The sequence below is a fragment of the Pteropus vampyrus genome, unplaced genomic scaffold (assembly GCF_000151845.1).
Source record: "Pteropus vampyrus isolate Shadow unplaced genomic scaffold, Pvam_2.0 Scaffold111, whole genome shotgun sequence".
In the NCBI taxonomy this organism is placed as follows: Eukaryota; Metazoa; Chordata; class Mammalia; order Chiroptera; family Pteropodidae; genus Pteropus; species Pteropus vampyrus.
In genome coordinates, this window is record NW_011888892.1 from 2,201,690 (window position 1) to 2,221,780 (window position 20,091).

Here is a 20,091-nt window from a genome sequence, read left to right on the forward strand (position 1 = left end):
ATCCTCTTCCAGTGGCTGGGACAGTAATCTAAACATGCATAGTTAAATTATGAAAGTCTAAAGTTTATCCTCCTCCAGGGTGATACGAGAACTTCAGAATACTGTAATTATTTTAGTGCCTCTTGACTTATGTTATTATAATATATTTAAATTTATTTTTAACTTTTTATTTATTCGAGATAATTTTAGATTTGAAATTGTACAAAGCGAGCCTATATACCCTTCACTCAGTTTCTCCCAATAGTAACATCTTTCAAACTCTTGATATAATATCACAACTAGAATATCGGCATTAATGCAATCTGCTGATCTTATTCAGATCTTAAAGGTTTTACCTTCACTCTATGTGTGTGTGTGCACGTGTGCGCATGTGCGTGTGCGTGTGCGTGTGTTTAGTTCTATGCACTTCATCACATGCATGACCACTGCCACTGTCCAAATACCAGACAGGTTCATCGGAAGGGTCCCTGTGCTGCCCTTTTTCATTTGGACACTCCCCTCTCTCTAACCCCTGGCAACCACTAATCCGTTCTTCATCCTTATAATTTTGTCATTTCAAGAACATTAAATAGATGAAACCGTACAGCATCTAATCATTTGAGACTGACTTTTTCCATTCAGCGTGGTTCTCTTCAATCATTCGGGTTGTTTTGACATATTTTAATTTTATCATTTTTCTTTTTATATTTTATGGGAAATTACTTTTATCATTTTACACATTTAGTATTTGTTTAGTTTTAACCACACGTTTACCATTTTTTTCTCTGTTCTTCCTTCATTTTTGTATCAGACTTTCCTTTCGGGATCACTTTCTTCCAGCCTGAAATATTCATCCTTTTGTGTTTTGTTTACTAATGGTCTCCTGAGTCAAACTCCTAAATTTTTGTGTATTGCGAACTATCTTTATTTTATTCACACATGTTTTACTGTTTTTGTTATAGTTCAATTTCAGATTTTAAGATCAGTTGCATTTCAATGGTGGCATTTCAGGCAGGGGGTAAAATTTTGTCCCAAGTGCTTCCATATGGTACACAGTATGACTTTAGGTGATATTTGGACAAACATTTAAAAAGGTCGATCATCTGATATATATTTTTATAGTTATTTTATTGATAAAAGTGATATTGATTTTTCCATTTGCTAATAGTATAAAATTGCAAGTCAACTTAACCTTTACGTAGATTTTATAGGTGGTGGATACCCTGAGCCTCTGTGTAGCATGGCATAGAGGCATGGGACTGGCGTCCTTGGATAACATTGCCCTCCCCTGCCTTTTTCTGGCCCAGGAAATGGGCGAGGCGGATGCGTCACTGCCTCCTTTTGGCTGGGTGTCTATCCGGCCAAGGCAAAGTTGCTCCCAGAAAAGTTACCATTGGCTGAGATAGTGACAGTGCACTAGGCAAAATGCAAAAAAGGCGAATTCGATCTTAGGTTTGCAAATTATTCCTCTGCAGCGAATGCCTACTTACCACTCGGCGATGATATTACAGATGCACGTAATTGAATGTCAACACATTTATGCATTCTATGGTTATAAGATTAAATACCACCTGTGTCTATCTTCCCTGACAGATAAGGAGGCAAAGGGTGGTATCAGGGGTGCTCGTTAGGGTTTTGGATTGAGGAGCAGATGAGCTATAATTCAGAGTATGATGCTCGGAGGGTAGGTTTCAAGGGACAGAACTGAAGCAGAAGGCAAGGCACGGAGCTCAAGAGTAGGGGGTGGAGGACAGGGAGCTTTGGGAATGTTCCCCATCTGGAATGAAGGTGTCAGGCCACCATGCAGATTTTGCAGTTAGCTCAAGTTGCATGGTCATCTGCTGCAGGAAAGAAGCAAGAACCAATAAGACCTGTGACTATGGATTTGGGAGATGAGGAAGTACAAATAGCTTAGGAGAGAGATAACAAAAGTTCAAATATGGGAGGGCGGAAGAATGGTGATCTCTGCATGGCAGCAAAGAACTAGTCTAGAAGGGAGGTGATCTGGAGGGAAGACAAGTTCAATTTTTAACATATTGAGTTTGAGGTTCGGGGGCCAGCGCATGAATCTGAAATAATCCACAACAAAAATCTAAGCAAAGGTGCCAGGGGTTGGGGTCCTATCAGGCTGGAAACAACAACTCAAGTTGTTGGGGCAGGAAAGGAGACAGACAGACAGACAGACAGACTGGTAACCTCTGCATGCAGCCAGGGAGAAAAGCAAAGGCAATAGCCAGTGACGCTCTCTAGAACAATGTCTTCCTGTATGTCGCATTTCATAAATATTTATGGAAACTCACGTAGACGGTGGGTGTCAGAAACTCAGGAGTTGTAGTGCGATTTCAGCTTCTGGAGGTGGAGCTTTGGTGGCAAGCTTGACCCTGGAATGTGGTCTCAGGCATGGAGGTAAAAGAGAGAGGCCTTCAAGTTCTTGTAGTCATCAGTTTACCTGAAATAGAGCCCCAAACTGTACTGCTCAGCCTCCTACTCACAGCCTCGCTGTGGCTGTTATGGAATGCATACATTTTAATAAGCGTGGTTTTCTAGTTCCCTTTCCCACAGTAAACAAGAAGCCAGCAATAGCTGTGCAAAGGCTCGTCAGTGCAAAAGGATTGACACCTGGCAACCTGGCTTGGAGGAAGGAGATGAAATTAGACTGTGCCTGGTTCCCGTGTATTACTAAAGGAACCAGGCTCGTTAGAGGTGGGGCAGGTCATGTGGTAACAGACTCAGTGGGACGGGACAGGTCATGCACACGGGTCATCCAGGTAATCTAGCCAGGCTGATCGGCAGCATCTGGCAGAGCGCTGGCTGGGCAGGTGACCCTGGCTCCGAGGGAATGTGGCCGAGGCAGCAGGTGGCAGTGCTGGGCAGGCAGATGAAGGCCTCGGGGATGCCTGACTATTCACGGGAATTGAGTTATGGGCAGAACTCCAGTCCTGGATGAATTAAGGCTGATCCCGGAACCCAGGGGAAGGAACAGGAGGACTGGAGGAGGGGAGGGGCAGGGCCCGAGCGAGAGTCGCCACTGTCCCTTTAGCACCATGTGCTGAGCTCCACCCACAGCACCTAACAGCTTATCACGCAGTAACTCAGCTCCACACCCACTTTTTTTTTTTTTTTTGGCAAACGAGGAAGAGAAATTTCAAAGGCAGCTGGAATGTGGCAGAACCAGGGTTCCAACCCAGTCTGACTGTCTTCACAACTCATGTCCCTAATCACTAGGTGACAACAGTTGCTGTGCCCTGCATACAGGTAGCTATGGGCCTTGCTGGGTGTGGATCCCAGCACCTGTTTAGGTCAGGCTCAGAGTCCAGGAGGGCGAGTCCCCTCTGCCTGGGGGTGTGGGCAGAGCTCATCTCTTCATCCCCGTGCTGGTTCACCAAAGACAGCCTCCTGTTCTGATAAAGACACTTTCCCCTTGCAGGATTCATTCCTAGCCGAAAGTCATCCTCTTTTTACTGTGAGATAATCTTCTGTGTCACTGCCTTGAAGTCCTCCCTCTCCGCGCATGGACCTGCAAGCCTCATGAAGACAGAGGCATGTCTGCTTGCTCACCACTATCCCCAGAACTTAGCGCAGGGCCTGACACCCAGAAGGCCCTGAACACGGGCTGAGGGGTGAGCGTGTGAATGGCTGCCTTAAATTAACTGGGATTGTCCCTCAGTTCTTACTAGTAGAACACGGCCCTGTCTCCCAAACAATGTTCAGTATTGTAAGAAACCAAAGGCTTGCTAGTAAGTTACCTCCTGTTCAGGGGTAGATCAAGGTTTTATAGGTTCCGAAGCAACGTGGGGAGCCCTTAAGAAAAAGAATGCAAAGTGTAAGCACGAAATTGGTCACGTAAGTGTATATTTACTTAGAGCGACAAGATACAACTAATTAAAAATATCGTTGACAAATATCGTAAATGTTATCAAAATCCAGAAAAATAACATAATGAATCGCCCAGTACATTTCTATTAGACTTTTTCCTATGTATCACCTTTTGTGTAAGAACGATTTTATGATGTTGCGGCTACAGTGGAGTTTTTCTATTACATAGTTAACTCAATTTTTTAGTCCAAAATTATTAGACATTTTGCATAATGTTCTTTCTATCAGATGTAATAACTGCAAGTTTTTTAAGCCGATGCGGGCCACCAGCAGGAAAAAGGTTTGCACACCTTCCTTACTCTGGATGCACTATTCTCTAGCACAATTGATGGTTTTTAAGTTTTCAAACTGCGGGAGAAGCTCTTCCTGGAGCATCAGTGCCACTTGTTGGTATATCCACTGAAATATTTTTATATTAAAATACAAATGAATATCATAGACTTGACTGAAAACTACATTAATTTTAAAGCGCAAACACCAGACTTCATAAGGCTATAATTTTGAGCTAATATCTCAACACTTTGACGCTAATATAGTCGTCTTGGTTTCTATTATAGTACTCGCATTTTTAAAGATGTTTCCTTGAATTCGGTGATATTTGTTCTTCACTACTTAACCGAAATTTAAAACATAGTTTTAATTGAAGTACATTGTATATGCAGAAAATGACACATATCAGCATATAGCTTGCTGAATTTTCATGCATACACACACCTGTACGTCCAGGATCCAGGTCAAAAAATAGAACATTGCCACCACCCCAGGAGACCTCACTGCCCTGCCGGATACTGTGCCTGCTCCACTGCCCCAGCCTGTAACGGCATAGCTTAGTTTTGCCTGATTTTGAACTTTACGTGAATGAAAGCACCCAGTTCGTCCTCTCTTGGAGCTGGCTCATTCTCCCCAGCAGTGTGTTTGGAAGATTCATTTATACTGTCGTACGCAGTTGCAGATCTTTTATTCTCATTGTTATTCCCTGCGTGAACGTACAGGGAATATCGTCTATTCCACTGTCCAAAGGCACTGGGCAGTTTCTAGATTTCGGCTACTATGAATCGTACTGTAAACATTACGGTACAGTCTTCAGTGAATGTGTATATGCATTCACAGCTCGATTTTGCTGTGAACATAAACTTGCTCTAAAAAAAGTGTATTTTAAAAAATGACAAGGAGATATCATTATTTTTTTAATAGAATTTTTATAAGAGTTTATTTGAGCCAAAACTGATGATGCTTGCTGGGAAGCAAGCTCTCAAATGCTCCAAGGAAGAACTATTTTTAAGTAGCCTAAAAAAATGACAATGCACTATATTCCTGAGGGTAGGAAAGTAAGCATGGTTTTTGCTGGGCCATGGAAGGGGGCATCAGTTAATTCAATTTAAACATGTTTATTCTCTGACTTAGCAATCGTACTTCTAGGAATTTATCCTATGAGAATGAAAAGGCACATGTGCACAGAAAACATTGCATCACTGATTATAATAGGAAGAAGATTGGAAATATTTTTGAATGTCCTACAAAAGGGAATGAGTTGAACATAATGGCTTACTCTAGTTATCAAAAAATGTAGGAAGTTAATTTAGTCTTTGGTTGATGGGTCGATTGAATTTTTTAAAATGGTTTAGAAGAGTTTCAGCTTTGCATCTCATTACTGGTAATGCCATCTACATTTTTAGGATTTTGCTGTCAAATTGGGTGGAACTTTTATTAGGTTTCCTTCCCATGTGATTATTTCCCTTTTTCTGGGGCCAATGTAATCATAAATACTAACTCGAGGACACTTGTTATTAAAAAGCTCATCATCAGTGTCTTCATAATAGTGGCGATTATGAGTTTTCTTTTATCTTTAAATTGGTTTTTTATTAAAATTCAGCACAAAGTTCAGTATTTTCCCAATGTGTTCATGTGATTCTCTTTATTAAGTGGATTATCAAAAAATCTAAGAACCTAGTCATTCTCTTTGAAATTTATTCTTTCCCTATAATTACTGCTTTTATTGAGATCTGAAAAGCTTTCTCTTACAACTTGCTTCTCGATGTCAGAATAACTTCTATTAATTCCATTGCTCATTGTAAATCACTTTTGTTTCATATTCCCATAATATCCTGCATTTTCTATTGTATTTAATAAATTGAAACACTTTATATACTTCCAAGTCTGAAACTTTAAATTTTTTTTACCGAACTAGTCTAAAATTTTTCCACATTTCAGTTAAAAATGGCAGTCAACCTTTGTTAATTTTTAAAATATTAAAATATGTTAAAATCACATATCAAAATATACCCCTTAAAAAAGTAGGCGATCCAGTGGTTTTTTTTTTTAGTACATGCACAAAGTTGTGTAACGATCACCCTATGTAATTTCATTTCTTAACCCCCCAAAGAAATCCCACACCCGTCAATGGTCTTATTTCTCTCTCTTCCCAGCCTCTGCCACCACTAATATATGTTCTGTCTCTATGGATTTGCCTATTCTGGACATTCCTTAGAAATGAAATCCTACAGCACGTGGCCTTCTATGCAACTTTCATTTACTTTTTCAATAAACTTGCTTGGGTTCATAGAATACATTTTAGGGTCGTTCAGATGTCACACTTTAAAGTGTCATGCTACAAGGTTGCCCTGCTTTATGATGGGCAAACCAATTCACTCTCCTCAGACTCTCAAAGAGAAAAACCCGGTGTAGCATGGGTATTTAAACTACTCCATCTAAGGTAAGAGAAACCCAAGAAGGGTACATAACTGTTCCATAACCCTGAAGTAGTCAACAGCGTTAGGTGTGTGGAGACAGCGCTTCCTGATGGGATTTCGGGATGAGCTGCGTCCAGAACATGGTTTAAATTCTTACTAATATTTTTAAAGGATGCTCGAAACTTCATCACATCTAACAGTCATGTTGTCATCGACTGATTGCAAATGTGGGTTCCAGTCATCCAGACCTTCACGCACTCCGTCGAAAAGCCAAACTGCATTTGAATTACTCTTGCGTGTGCCTCAATTTTAGATGAATTTTGGCAAAGAAGTTAAAAATTGGTTTTCTGCAAAGCGAATTGGTTTTCTACGTTAGGGTAGCATGCATAATGGCACACACAAAGCAATTCACTGTTGTAGACTCTGAAGCAGTAGAGTTTTATTTGATGTGTGGTTTGTTTGAGTTTTCACTTCATTTTGTACATGTTTTCCTTCATTTTGCTTAATTCTTCATGAGCTGTTTTGGATGAATAAGTCACACTGGTCCTTTCATTCTGAAACTTTTCTAAGCCCTCGTGTACAAAGGGATCAAAGCGAGCAGTTAGGCAAATGGCTCCCTGAGCTCTCATCTAAAGAGCCCCGCTTTTCATTGTGATCTCTGATCGGTAAACCTTTTTCACTTAACCATTTAATATCCTCAGTACTCTTTTTACTACTTCCAAATAATACTGTGTGTTCTTCTCTGTCCTTCAAGGCAATGGTAAAGTACATTTTAATTCAATGTACGTGTAATCCAAGTAAAGACAGCATCCTTGTGTTCTGTGACATCTTCGGAATTTTGAGAGTTCTCAATACATTTAATTCAGTCTGAAAACTTACCTGGTATAAGTAATGTGTGTCTCGTTAAAAATATTTAATAATAACAAAAAATCCAATATATACGTTCTTCACTTGTGCAATAGACGAGCCAAGATCTTATAACAATTTGTTCCTATTTAAATTTGCTTTATAACACCTGCCTGCGAAGCATTTTAACAAAGTATATGTTCTGTTTAATTCTCTGTAAATTGAGATCATGATTTTGGAGGTGAAAAACTTGCATTCCTAGTGTGTAACAGGCCAGGATAAAAGTTCGTTGTTCCTACAGAATCAACACATTCATTAAAATGGTATCGTGCTGACAGTGGAAATGGTTTTGTCTGGGAATCCTGCTCTGTGTTTGGGAGCACTCTGATTCTCGTCATCTTATTTATTATTTCTGTTGTCACTTTTACCATCAATATTTTCTTGGCTATCATGACTCTTTTTGAAACAGTTCTTCAACCAGCAGAGTCTTTTATTTCATTGTTATAGGAGAGTTTTTAACGTTTTGAAACCCCTGCTGGTCTTCATTCTTTCAATTTCCTTCTGGAAGCTTCCACTAGGATCTTTACTTTCCATTATTTGACTTTTGGAATAAGCAATAATTGTAGAGAAAGGCGGAAAATTTATCTGAAATTAAGGCAAACACAAGAGCTATTCAAAAGCATTTAAAAATTGCCACTGTGTTTAATCGAGCCCCCAAGTAGTGTGATCGGATTATTCTTATATGACAAATATTGAATTATCGATGGGATACGTGTAGGAGTTTTCCACTGGAACATTTATTTCCTCAGGCTATTTGCTCTGTTGCTGGCGAATTTGCATGCTGTTTTATCTGGAACACGCAGGCATTGGGAGGACGGGATGCTCAGAAAGGTTTAGGTGTGCCTGCGGGATGCATGAATCAGGCAGCCTCATCTTCAGTTATACTTGCCATTTGTAGCAACACTTTGTGTCCTGCAAACCAAGAGTTTTAACAAATTTTATTTCATGTGATTTGCTGCAAAAAAGAACCGTGCGTGCATTTATAATTGCATACACTGCGTGCTGTGGGGTGCTGCGGGGTTTGGCCCACGTCTGGCCAGATGCTGTGTGGTCGGGGCGCCTGTGCCCAGCCTTGGGGGCCGGGGGCAAAGTAGGTCCATTTTCTGTAACAGGAGAAGCCCCTTTGACGGTCAGATCCTGAGTGTCGGGACTGTACCCAGTGTGGCTGTCCCTCCCTGTCCCTTATTCCCACCTCAGTCAAAACCTATCACCTAAGGAGAGCAGAGGTCAATGTCAAGGGTATCAGACTTTCAGGCAGTCCTTATCCTTTTTGGGTCCAAAACGTGGCTGATCATTTACACATGCGCAGGGTCCCACTTGGCCAAGAGCGCTTTCTGGAACCTTCTCCACCCATCTGGGCAACCTCTCAGGCCCCCTGCCCAGGCAGTGTGCTCAGAGCGGCTCTGCCTCGCCCAGCAGCCGGCCGCACAGCAAATGCGAAACAAGCTTCGAAAGGGTTGTGCTCTGAATACACCGAAAACCACCGAACCTTTGCTTTGCGTGAGTTTTCTGGTATGTGAATCTTAGCCCAGTAGAAGGAGCCACCTCCGGCCACCTCTGGGGGACCCGGAGGCCATGTGGGCGTCTCAGCTCCCTCACGGCCTGCTTCTCAGCAGAGCAGCTCTGCCTCACATACTGGGATCTTACAGGAGTTTCTGTCTCAAGGGTGAGTTCTGCGGAAGGAAAAGATTATGCCAACAACCTGGATTCCGGGCCTTGGAAAACGAGCAGCTGTGACAGTTCTGACTTTTCCTCTGAGACCGGGTCCCCAGGAGCCGGCAGGGCCACAGGCCTCTTGGCTGCGAACTTGTTTTTCCGTTTCCTGGGGAGCCACACCCCCAGACCCGGCCTGGTTCTGTGGCGAGGAGCTCTGGAATGACTGCCTTGGGTTCAGCCTCGAATTTCAGAGACACCGCCCGCTTCTAAAGTCACTCAGGGTGGCGCCCCTCCCCGAGCCCCCAGTGGCATGCTCTCACACCTTTTTAATAGACTGTTTCTCACATTCTGTATTCCATCTTGGGATTCCACACCCACCTGAATGATTTTTTTTAAATCATTCGCATACATTAAACTTCCCTCTTGATGCCGTTTTAAAGTTGTACAGTTTTTGACAAATACATGATGTCATGTATCTACCTTTACAGAATCACAAAAAATAGTTTCACTGCTCTAAGAAATGTTCCCTCTATCTAAGCTCTTATTCCTTACTCCCTCCCCCGACACCTCTGGCAACTACTTATCTTTTTACCATCCCTCTAGTTCTGCCTTTTCTAGAATGTCATATAATTGAATCATACGGATGTGTCCTTTTCAGATTGGCTTCTTTAGTTAATATATGTTTAAGATCCTCCCATGTCATTTTGTGGCTTGACAGCTCAATTCCTTTCATTGCTGAGTAACATTCCATTATAGGATGTACCTCAGCTTCCCTGCCCATTCACTCACTGAAGGATCTATTGCTTCCAGTTTTTGGAAATTATGAACCAAGCTGTTATAAACATTCTCATGCAAGTTTTTGTGTGGACATAAGTTTTCAAATCAGCTGGGTGATTACCTAGGCCCGTAATTGCTGGATCGTATGATAAGACTCTGTTTAACTTGGTAAAAAACCCGCCAAACTCTTCCAAAGCAGCTGTGCCATTTTGCGTTTCCACCAGCAGTGAATGAGAATTCCTATCACTCTGCATCTTTGTCAGTATTTTGTATTGCTGGGCTTTCAGATTTCAGCCATTCCGATAAGTGTATGGCGATATCATGTTGTCGTTTCAATTTGCAATTCCCTAATGAGTTTCGATGCTGAGCATCTTGTCACATGCTAGTTTGCCATCCGTGTATCCTCTCTGGTGAGGTATCTATTTGGATCTTTTGCCAGTTTCTTACCTGGGTTGTTTTTCCTATTGTTGAATGTTTAGAATTCTTTTTATGTTTTGAATACGAGTCCTTTATCCAGCATGAGTCTTGTAAATGTTTGTAAAGTACCTTATTTTTTGTATTGGTAGATGTGTTTGTTTCATTCTTGTTCCTGAGTGGAATTTTTACTGAGCGTGCAGCTCCATGCTGGCAGCTATCTGCCCCCTTCTCTCTGAAGATATCGCTGTATGGCTTTTGGCTCCCACCGCTGTCAGCGGGAGTTCTGTCACCCTGACAGTCCGTCGGCGGGGATGCGTGTTTTCTCTCTAGTTGCTTTTGGGACCTCATCATCGCCTTTGCCGTTCTGCTGTTTCTTTTCCTTTATTTTTTATTTTTTATTTTTTGTGCGTCTAGGCATGTTTTTCTTTTTCTTTTTCCTGCTTGGGATATGTTTTGCTCTTTGAAATTGCGAATTCATGTTTTTAATTAATTATGGCACATCGTCAGTGATTATCCTGCACGTTTTGCCGCTCCTCCACTCTCTTTGTTCTCCCTTTCTGGAACCCTAGTTAGACGTATGTTAGGTCTTCTCACTCTGTTTTCTTAACCTCTATGTGATATGTTCAGTCTTTGCTTTATTCCGGGTGTATTAGGTAAATTTTTCAAATATATAATTATCTTTTCGTCTCTGCTTACTTTGCCATTTAATCTACCCACTTCGTTTTAAATTTCAACTGTATTTTTGTTCCTGGACTTTTCGTTTGCTTCTGGTCCTACGGGGAGCAGGGAAGCAGAACTGGATGGGCATCTGGGGAAGACTGACTGAGTTCAGGCTGAGATGAAAGCTGTCCATCTCTGAGCAGTGCAGAGGAGAAGTCAATCTCTTTTCAAACTGTGTCTTCTGCGTTGGAAGAGAGACTTTTTGGAAGGACAACTGTAACGTAGTAGCTGCCTCTGAGTTTTGTTCGTTGGACAGGGTCAGTTACTATTTACAGTGAAGGGTCTGACAATGAATCTTGACCGTCAAGACAAACTTGGATCCAGGAAACAGATGAATATGAAAACAATCCAGGAGTAGAAGCAGGGGATTTCTTATGCAGGACATTATTCTGATAAATGCAAAGAACAATGACTATCATTTATAATGAATACCCGATTTATGATCCTGGTTCTTTCCTTACTGGCCGCAAAAGTACAATTTATTTTTTCTGTATATACCCTAATAACCTATTTAGAATGAATGACTTTGGTGAGATTTATGGTAAAAAGTTTATTTTTATATGGTAAGCTCATCTAACTCTTCGGTTTATTCTTTTTACTGAAAATCATTGCAGAGAGCTGTTCGAGAAGCAGGGATGTGGTTATAAGTTATAAAAGAACCTCATTTGGAACAGCCACAGTATGCAGCAAATAATATGTCTTGATATATAACAGAAAATTACAAGGTTTTCATCAATAAATTACAATTCTTAAAGATTCCTAGTTATCAGCTATGTCGATGGTCAGTGTGGATTTTTCTGTAGAGGTGTTAATAATTAGACTACTCTACTGCTTTTAAAATGTTCTGATTCGTTCTTAGGCTTGGATTTGCATCAGCAAAGTTTGCACTGTATATTACCCTCGGTTTAGGAGGAATGATGAGTCCTTGCTGTAATGTTCTTCATGCCCTTTCTGGAATGCATCCTTGACACATGAGCTCAAATGTCTCAGCACTTTGGTCTCTTTTCCTTAGAGCAATAATCACATTGTAGTGAATTTTTTTTTGACTCTTGTTTAATGTCTGTATCTGTTGCAGGACTGTAGACTCAATGAGAGCTGGAACCGTCTGTCTCGTCCCACCCTACTCCCAGCTCTTAACAGAGTGCCTACCACACAGTAACACTGGAAAAAACCCCCAGAGAACCAAAGAACAGGAAATGGTCAGAAAGAGGGATATTGGCGGGATGGGGAACAGAGAAGGAAAACGGCAGCCGAGAGAAATTTAAAGTGAGGGTCCTCTAATCACTCTTTATACTGTAAAGTGTGCTAAAATCTGTAGGATTTCGAAGGTTTTTGTGTCAATATGCATCATTTCATTTCATTTCATTTCATTTGTGTGAATAAGAGAGTTTCCTGACAATATAGTTGATTTATGTCATGAGCTGGATTGAGTTAGTTTTCATAGGACTCCATGGAAGGCAACTAACTGACAAACCTCTGAGTCAAAGACAAAGTGTCACATCATGTGGGGTGACGCGTATGAACTAGATGGTGGGCAGTGTAATGATATGACTCACATAAGCACTGGAGACCTCTCTTTGCTTGTTTAAAGTCGCTGTCTGTTTTTAACAGCTACTGCTGAATAATATGCAGTCTAAATATTGATAAGCATTGATTGCTGTAGAATGAAATATACTAAATTATATGTTGTGTGTTAAAACACCACTTATCTTTCATGGTGAAGTTAATTGCAGCTTAAAGAGTTACAAAACAATCACTTGAATCTTCTAATAATCACCTCTAATCAAACGCTTATTGCTGATGTCGGAGCCAAAAGTGAATAAACCTCAGTTAACTCTCCTCAGGGAGCTTAGTCTCTAGTTGGGTCGAATATGTCATTGGAACGTAAAAAATATCGAAGACACGTAACTCCCATGGATTTCTGAGTTTGAAACCGAGCCACCTTTATATGACACTTTAGGGTAATTTAAAGTACAAGTTTCCAGGATATCCATTTACTTAGGAGAAGATTTTGATGAGAAGAAGCGTGGAAACATATCCGTGCGTGCAGTGCCTTGTTCTGTTCTTTTATTAACGAGTTCAGACATATAACAACTCTAGTATCCGAGCCCTGCCACCCAGCTTAAGAAACGAAATGTTGCCAATAAAATTATTTTTCTACCATTCCATTCCTTTCCCTCTCTCCTTCTCTTGATGTAGTTTTGTTTTCTCAAACTGTATGTAAACTGTGTAATTCTGTGCATACAGTCTCACAACTCACTTTTGTGATCTGCCCTCCCCAAATTTATCCATGTAGACATGTTTAGACCCAATTAATTTTAACTTTAATATCGATTGCTGTGTGGTATTCCAGTGTATGACTATAATTCGTCTAATCTTCTCATGCTGACTGTTTAGGTTGTTTGCAATTTTTATGACTATTTATAATTCATCTAAGCTTCTCATGCTGTCCATTTAAGTCATTTTCAATTTTTCCCAAATGCAAAGTTGGCGTGAACATTTCTGCACACGTCAGGGGCTGTAGGCAGGAGCGGAATTGCCAAGTGATCAAGAATGCTCTCCCTGGATGTCACTTAATCCCGGCAAGTTGCTCTCCAAAAGCGTTTCCCAGTTTTCAGTCCCACTGGCAGTTTGGGAGTGCGCCCACCGCTGCTCCTCTCTGCCAGTGGCGGATTTCGCTTTTCATAAGGTTGGCGATTGTGACCTCTCATCCTTTTAGCTGCATCGTTCCGATTATCAGTGAGGTGGCGTGCACCTCACCGGCAGGTTCTGCCTCTGCTGAATTGTTTGCTTGCACCCTTTAGCCGCGTGGTTTCCTTCAGAGTGTGCATAAGCCAGGCAGATGCACTATGAACATGTTCCTATTTCCACTGTTAAAATATCCTACCATTTTTACTATAGATTTTGAACGTCAGTGACATACGCCAAGTCAAAAGAATATAAACAGCAAATTGACTTTTCATATCCGATTGTGAAAGATTTTGCCATTTTCCAGGGATTCATTGTTTGTTTTCATTGAAAAGCTCAAGCTTCACACCGTGCAGCCCGCGGGGAGGGCACACGCTGGTCAGAGATGGCGCTGAGTGCCCTGCCCCCACTCACTGGGCTGCAGCCTTGAACCTGCTGCGTTACCTCTTTGAGCCTGGGTCTCTCCTCCTCTCTGTTCCTCATCTATTAATTGAGAACACTGGGCCATTGTGAGATTTACACACTCTTGATGGAGCGTCCAGTACAGCACCTTGCTCAGAACAAGCCTACAGTAAATGGTAATTATTATGACCAGGCAAATGAAATAGCCCAGAAACACATTTCCTACTCTGCCTTCTACCAGTTACCCACACAGAATGCCACGCAGGGTTTCCAGGTAGCAAAAAGTACCAAGTGAGTGAACGTTTGCAAAACCATCAGGCTGCCTTATGTTTGTGATGCCCCTCATGCATCAGATCTCTTTTCAGCATTATGTCGCTTTATTTTTCTTTGTAGCAAATCTGACAGGGAGGCAAGACAGGTATCCTTGTCTATCCCCATGGTGCTGATGACAAAGGTCCATGGTAGAGCCAGGGTAAGAAGCAACGTTTCCTGATTCTGACGCTAGGAAGTGTTGCCTTTTGTATTTTCTTTATTAGTTCAGTTTAGTTTTGTTGTTTGGTTTTGGTCTGAACTGATTTTTGCCCTCCAAGAGCTTATTAGCAAAATAGTGAGAAGCAGCTTTGAGCAGTTTGCATTTGATATTCTTTCGAAAGATAAGGATGCTTGGGAATAAGAAAATATGAGAATTTTCAGTAAATTAAAATGTTTTCACTAGATGGTGTACTCTCTGCCCACAGACTGTGCCAGGCTTGGCCTTCTGACTCTTCAAACCTCACTTAAAGGCACCTCACTTCTGGGATTAGCTGAGGTCACCCCCGCCTCGACCCCGCACATTAGGTGAGGTCCCCTCTGGCCTGTGCCCGGCATGTATCTGGTTGGTACCAGGGTTCCCTCTGGTCTCTTAGTGCCCTCCCGTCCTTCGTCTTGGTTATGATGTGCCTTCAGGACACCAGGTTCGCGTCCCACAAACATGGCAGATGAGGGATGTAAACATTCCCTGGAAATAAATGCGATGCACAATATCCGCTCGATGTGTGAACGGTCAATAAATCGAGCTACGTGTAATTAAAATGTCTCGTGCCACGAAGCATCCACATTGACTTTTACTGGTTTATTTTTATCAGTCTTGTTTTGCCATATGCAGGTAAGCTCAGGGAGGAAGAACTGAGCTGTTTGATTTCACTAAGAATCAGTCGAAATACTCAGTTACGTTTGTTTTTCTTATTCAGTGATATAACAACAATGCAATTTACCACATAATTCTACCACAATCATTGTCTTTCTTTTTCCGAAACTCATTTTCTGTTCTTCTATGTGCATCTTTTTTCTTTCTATCATTATAATCACATTGTCTATGTAAATTTGTATTCATTCTTCCCGTAGCATATCAAACACCCTTTACGTTAGTACACATTCTTCCACGTGCTTTTAGTGGCTACAATATTCTTGCATTAAGTGATATACCACAGCATACATATCACATTCCATATTCTTGGATGTTTAAATTGTTTTGCAGTCTTTGTTGCTATCAGTGATGCTGCAGTGATTGTCTTGATTTGGACTTTCTGTCACCTTTTTTGCGTGCATGTGTTTAAATGTAGGGAGGAGGTAGACGGCATGTAGAAAGATTAAGGGCGAGGCTCTACAGTCATGTTGCTCGAGTCTGAATCCTTGATTTGCTGCTTAGCAGCTGCCTCCCTAGCAAGTTCTGGGACCTCTGTGTGTCTACAATCCATCCGTAAAATGGGAAAGAAATTCTAGTACTTTATCAGGTTATGAAGAGTAAATGATATATGCAAAGAGCTTGGAATGCAGTCTGATACAAAGTGAAAGCTCGTTAAAATCTAGCTCTTTGATAACCCAGGTCTGGGTGGAAGCCTGGATGAAATGTGATTGGCTTTGACTGTGCCGATAATTGATGAGGCTAGGTGCCAGGAACAAGGTAGTTTAGACTCACTATACTAGTCTTTTTACTTTTATATACAGTAGATTTGTTGTTGTTGTTGTTGTTGTTGTTTTTAATAATGAGAAGTAAAAGCACAGAATACAAAAACATTTTAGGTTTTAAATTTATTTTTGGGGTTTTGAATTCTTTCCTTTGGACACGTTTCTAGAAGTAGAGTTACCAGGTGGGATGTTTTATAATATTGTTGAATATAGACAAATTGCATTAGTAAATGATGGTTTAGTGTACGCTGCTATCCACATATCTGTAAGTAGACAGTTTTGTCACAGTCTTAAATAGCACAGGGTATTACCATTACATGTTTTCCACCCAAAATTTATGAATAAAATGGTGCCTCACAGTTATTTTAATGTCCCATTTTTTTGATTAGAAAGTTTGAACATTTTCTTAACTGTGTTTATTGGTGGTTATCGAAAAGAATTTAAATGACCTACTTCTGCCCTTTGTCCTTTCAGCTATCAGGGTTTTACAGGATTTTGTTTTATGAAAGCAATATAATGGTTTGCAATTAAGCTCATCTCAGCTGTCTTATTTTAAGTGAAAAGAGAAACTGTTATCACTTTGTGGCTATTGTGATATATGGTCAAAAAATCCCCTCTTCAGTATGCAGAGCGAACATTCTTTTTGGTGCTTTAACAATCTCGGGTGTAGTGATGATTATGATCTCCATGCCATGTTGATCTGGAATATGTTTTTGATTTATGATCGCTGTAAATATGCGGTCGAGCCATGGCGACTGGCCCTGGGGTGACGGTTACCACTGTTCTTTATACAGCATCCCCTCAGGGTGCTATCATCTTCACGTGGACCATCTGCCACTAGAGGCCAGGCTGCAGACGTCCCTGGTCGGTGAAATCCGACCTCAGTAAATTCGCGAGTGATTTCGGAAGGACAGGAACAGTGCCACTCTGCTTTTGCGGTATTCTGTGTGTATAACGAATGCGGTCGTCCCCCGTATCCGCGGTTTTGCTTTTCAGGCTTCCAGTTACCTGCAGTCAACCTCGGTCTGAAAATGTTAAAATGAAAATTTCAGAAGTAAACAATGCATACATTTTAAATGGCATGTGGTCCCGAACCATCCCTTTGTCCGGCGTCTGCCTGCTGTATGCACAACCCAACCGTCAGTCCCATAGTAGCCGGCTCGGTCATCACGTCGACTGGGGTGGTCTCACAGGGCTTGTGCTCAAGTCACCCTCATAGTAGCCTAATGCTACATCGCAATCACAAGTCGTTCCCCTCACTTTATGTCACCACGCAGGCATTGTGTCATCTCACATCCTCACAAGAAGGGTGAGTACAGCAAAAGCTATCTTGAGACAGACCACGTTCACACTTGTTACAGTATATTGTCATGATCATTCTATCGTATCATTAGTCATCGTTCATCTCTCACTGTGCCTGATTTATATATTAAACTTTATCATAGGGCTGAATGTAGAGGAAAAAACGGTACATATAGGGTTCGGTGCTGTCTGTGGTTTCAGGCATCCCCTGGGGCCTTGGAACGTATCTCCCGCGGATAAGGGGGGACAGTTGTATACCCACATTTGCTGTCTCTCCCCTTCATTTTCTGGTTTTCATGGTACTCATCACAGCTCATTCCAATGCAGACTATGATCACAAGTTCTCTCTGCAGCTTTTAAAATACGCTCAACTGCCTGTGATTAGAGTCCTGGAGAATCTGATCGTAGGGGCTCGTCCGTGGGTCTCCCGGGGCTGGCACGTATCTGTTACAGTATCACAACCTGTACTTTTAAAAATTTAGAGTGCCGAGGTCTAATACTGTACCACAGCTTACTTAAACTTCATAGAATTGTGTTTAAACCTATAATTTATAAATGATAGCTTTTAAAAGCAGATTTCTGGTGTACTGAGAGCTGTATTTTATGTTATCTTTGAAACTGTAGGCACTGAATGGTGACAGTGTATAGAGCCCTCTATATTTCATGTTCCTATTATTTATTACTTGACAAATGGCAACAGGGGCATAAAATTGTTTTATTTGTCATCTTTGCATAAAAACTTTCTTATGAAAAGCTTTTATGGCACACGACACATAAATTCTCATATAATCGTCCTTTTGAGGTATGCCTTGTGGTTTTGTTGTTGCTGTTTTTCCTGTTTCATTTTTTGAAAAAACTTTAAGATAAGGAAATTTTGCCATGATGGACAGAGCCTGCCAATCATTTAAAGGAACCATGCAAATTAAAAGTACGTCTTTTTCCCCATTTCTTGTTAGTAACCTTTAGAAAAGCTAAAATTATAAATCTGAGTTTGTGATGTGAGATTATGTGACAAAAATACCAGAATTTTTATCAAAGAGAAGACACAAACTATATGAATTCACTGTTGTAAGGATTAAACACACCCGTCAGATGACTCTAAGTTGGCCCAAAACCAAAACGAGACAAGGCTGGTCCCATTGACTGTTAATTTTTTGGCCACCTAATGGCTCTTATCTGATGAGGACACTTGTTCACGTCCTGACCATCGGGCTTTGTTGAGCATCACAGCTTCCTGCCCAAACCGGCTCTTGCCTACGTGGAGCTTTGCATGTTGGTAAGTTTTGTTTTGAAGTACAGGCCACATGGAGTGTTACATCTGGCCAGTGCGCTAGCCTTCGGTGTTCTGTGTAATCCCATGGTGTCTCAGGAATGCCCCGTCTGCTGTGCCCAGCCCTACGTTCATGAGAGCTTCACTCACACCAGGTGCTGGACCCTGGAGAAGCCACAGGTGGGGAAAGTTGGATCACGCCTAAAAAAAGAGCGAGGGGCAATAAACTAGCTTCCCAAACACCACCTCTTCAGTGTACCAGACGTGGAGGCGGTGATGAACAAGGAGATGATTCTGACCGCCCTAAGCCGGCAGCCGACAGTGGGCACGTGCCAAGTCTGGTGGCCGTGGACCATCTGCGGCTGGTGCCAAGGTCATGGACACAGGTGTCTTGTTATTTGCCTGTATCCATGGTTGGTGAAGAGCGAGGTGTGAGAAACACATAACTGGGAATATTATCTTTTTCTCCTTGTATAAATTTATGGTGAACCATTTGGTGTGTTGCTTTTGAAATTTGGTGTTAATTTAGAATTTCTCGCCTATCCTGATTTCCAGTGGGGTTCTAGGCCAGATGTCCTTGGAATGAAGATAGTGCTTGGCTCCTGCTTACAGAGGAAAATCTGTAACAGTCTAACGATCCTGGTCTCTGAATGGTTTCAGAGGGCTCTGAGAAAAAAAGAACCGAGTCGTTCCACAGTGACGTCAGCATTGTCGTTGTCAGACTCACCAGCCAGAGTTGCTGGGATTAAACGGGCTGACGCGGGTTGAAAGACCAGAGTCTGGCACATAGTAGGTACTCAGTTCCTTTCCCTACTCGTATTTATTAGTGTCTAGAACACCGAAGTAGGTTTTTCTAAGGGAACCAACAGCCCCATAACAAGAATGTATACCATTTATTTTTATCGTTATTTAAAAAAATTAATATTTCAAATATACCAAAATTATTGAAAATCATAATATACCCAATGCACCACATAGGCTTAAAAGTGTTAACATTTTGCTATAAATGTCTGAAATTCTTAAAGAAACGAAACCTCACAAATATGTTGGTACTTACCCTCCCCGCATCCGTCACACCTCAGGTCCCCTCCTGACTTCCCTGCGGCCGCCCCGTCCTGGGGCGTGTGTCCCTCCCTGCAGCATGTTTAACGTTGATGATGTGTCTGTGAGCGCATAGATATGTAGTGCTGTGTGTGCTGAAAACTCCATGAGCAGGATAATAACGGACCCGTCGAGCCCCTGGTTTCGCGCGCTCGTTGGAGGTTTATCAGTGTTGCCGTTAGAGCTGGTTTCTTTTAGCTGCTGTGCAGGATTTCAGGACATGGGATACACCGTAATTTATCGAGGTACTTTACATGTGTTATTTAATTATTATAAAACATTTCGAAGTAAGTATTTTTTACTTAGCTTCGGAGCATATATTCAAACCCAGGTTCATCCAGTTCCACATGCCATGCTTCT

The 20,091-nt window shown here is 41.5% G+C and overlaps 1 protein-coding gene across 1 annotated transcript in view; it reads left to right on the forward strand.

Annotated features, from left to right (window-relative positions):
• The window catches only part of FANK1 (fibronectin type III and ankyrin repeat domains 1), a 69,687-nt gene that overhangs the window by 20,899 nt on the left and 28,697 nt on the right, over positions 1–20,091 (forward strand). The window lies entirely within an intron of this gene.